The following is a 3117-nucleotide window of genomic DNA, read 5'->3' on the forward strand; positions in this document are numbered from 1 at the left end:
CACAATTGGAATCCCCATTGGTTGGGAAGCCATGTATTCAAGAAGAACCTCATTCAAAGGTAACTCAAGGGAAGCTGAGCACACCTGAGTCAGGCAGAGTTAACAACAAGGATCCCTTAGAAAAAGAATCTATAGAAAGCAAGCGAGCATCAATGGGAACAAGGAAGAAAGTTCCAAGGGGATGGAGAAATAAGAAAATTCCTACAGAAAATTTCTCACCAGGTGATGAAGTGATTTCTACATACTTTCCATCTATACCACCTCACCTCCCCACTATTCCATCTCAGCTGCCTCCTGTGTACACTATCAACAAAATCTTGTCCTTAGAGCATATGGATCTTATCAACAAACCCAATGGACATAGGTTCACTGCAAGAGGAGAAGACTTCAAGCACTATCAGCCACCTTGACAAGGACCAAACGTCAAGCTAATGACGCTAAAGAAGCGCTTCATGGGAGGCAACCCATGTTCTATACCTCCTCTTTTAAATCTCTAATAATAGTAATAAGGCAATTTCCATGGAATTTCAAATCAATTTTTACAACTAATATAAAGCTCCTCTACATGCAACGCATAGTACATGATAAGTTTGGTGTTCAAAGCACACCAAGTGAGGTTTGAACACACCCTATGAGGAAGATTTATTCCCCAAACTTGTTGCACCATGTGATCACAAACAAGTTTGGTGTACCAACGTGCATGCATGGGAAGCTTAATGGTTGATTGATTTGCATTCATAGAAAGCATTTAGTCATGTAAAAACAAAAGAAAAAGAATTTTTTTTTACTAGTTCACACTTTAAGGTTTCCCACCAAAAATTTCAAATAACCGATTACACTTTTTCTTCGTAAATAGGGAATCAAAAAGGACATTGATGGTACTTGATAGGACAATTGAGGAAGGGAGATTCGGCCACTACACTAAGAGAATTTCACACTTGTCTTCATGGGAAATGTCCTTGGAAGTGTTGCCATGCAACATTGGGAGTGGTCAATCTTGAAGACCGAACCAAGACTCCCATAAAGGAGGTGATCCTTGTGCTCGTTCAATCCCAAAACCCCAACTGTCCACTATCAAACAACACTATCAATCCACACCCTTCAATCAATTGCCATCTTCCTATATAAACCCTTTCACACAACCTCTCCGTACACAATTCAAATTCTCACCCTTTTCCACTCCCTTCTTTCGGGCATACACACATCATCCTCCACCAAAGGCTTTACATACACCCTCCTAGCCATCTTGAGAATAGCCAACACATCAACAATCTTGCATGACATCATCAAGCTCCAAGAGACAAAAGGGAAAGGAACCCATAGAGCATCCTCCTTTTGATGAAGGGCGGTTTAGAACCTTTCATCATGCACTCCAGTATGGGTGGATGACTGAAAAAGAAATCATTTATGAACTAGGCTTTCAAGTCACAAACGCTGAGTGTCCAAAAATCACAAAGAATGTGGAACAACGCCGATGGGAGGTTGATAAACCACTATTTTATGGTTTATATTGTGTTTAATTGTGTGGTTTTATCATGATCCTTACCCACTTATTCATTAATTTAGCATGCATTTATATTTCCTTCCTAAAATTATTACATAACTGAAAACTGCTTCCTAGAGACTTTTTAATTATGCACTTTAGTTCTCCTTTATCCCATCGATGCCGTGATCTGTGTGTTAAGTGTTTCAGGGTCTATAGGGTATGGATGAGTTGGAGATTGGAAAGGAAGTTAGCAAAAATGGAAGAAACACAAGAAATTGAGGGGATAACCAGCGAGAAGTGACGCGGCCGCATGACTCACGCGTTCGCGCGAAAGAAGAGAAATCGCAGTGACGCGGCCGCATGGCTCACGTGACCGCGTGGAATGGAAAAGCACAAGTGACGCGGAGGCGTGGATGACGCGAACGCGTGGCAAGGAAAAATGCGAATGACGCGTCCGCATGGATGGCGATCGCGTGACGTGCGCGATCTACATAATCTGCAGATTCCGCTGGGGGCAATTTTGGGCCCCGTTTTGACCCAGTTCTCGGCCTAGAACAACAGACTAGAGCTAGAGAACATGCAGAAACCAGAGACAACAATTCATTCTACACAGTTTTAGTTTTAGATCTAGTTTTTACCCCTCCTCTAGGTTTTTCTCTCTACACATTGATAGTTTTTGAGATTTTATTTTTCTATCACTTTTTGCATTGGGATACTGAGAAGAGTTATTACCTCATCAAGACTTCGTCATTCTAGTTCGTTTTCTTTACTTGGCTTTACTCTTCCATGTCATTTGCTTTGTTAATTTTACCATTGGAATATTATTAGGATTTATTTAATACAAGGATCACTTTTATTTTTATTTGATTATTTTGATTTTATTTACAATGTCTTTCTTTAATTCCTTTTCATATGTCATGAATTTTACATTCACAATGAGCGAGTAGTTCCCTAACTTGATGGGGAGTTGATTGAAAGGAATCAATTGAGTTGGAAGGCTTGAAAGAAAGATTGTAACTGGGTTATTGTTGGCTTGCCCTCTAATCACTAACACCAATCCCTTTTAATTAAGTGGGTTGCAAGTTGTGAATGGGTATAGCATCCCAACTTGTTTAACTTTTCCATACCTAGTAATAGATAACTAAACAGGGTAACTTTTAATTATCAATTAATCTAGAGAGTAATCCAACAATAGCAGGTGATGAGCGGATATTTTATACGCTTTTTGGGGGTAATTTCATGTAGATTTTAGCATGTTTCAGTTAGTTTTTAGTAAAATAATATTAGTTTTTAGGCAAAAATCATATTTCTGGACTTTACTATGAGTTTGTGTGTTTTTCTGTGATTTCAGGTATTTTCTGGCTGAAATTGAGGGAGCTGAGCAAAAATCTGACTTAGGCTGAAAAAGGACTGCTGATGCTGTTGGATCCTGACCTCCCTGCACTCGAAATAGATTTTCTGGAGCTACAGGAGTCCAATTGGCGCGCTCTCAATGGCGTTGGAAAGTAGACATCCAGGGCTTTCCAGCAATATATAATAGTCCATACTTTGCGCAAGGATAGACGACGTAACTTGGCGTTAAACGCCAAGTTCATGCTGCTGTCTGGAGTTAAACGCCAGAAAAACGTCAT

This window comes from Arachis duranensis, chromosome 3 (genome assembly GCF_000817695.3).
Source record: "Arachis duranensis cultivar V14167 chromosome 3, aradu.V14167.gnm2.J7QH, whole genome shotgun sequence".
Lineage (NCBI taxonomy): Eukaryota > Viridiplantae > Streptophyta > Magnoliopsida > Fabales > Fabaceae > Arachis > Arachis duranensis.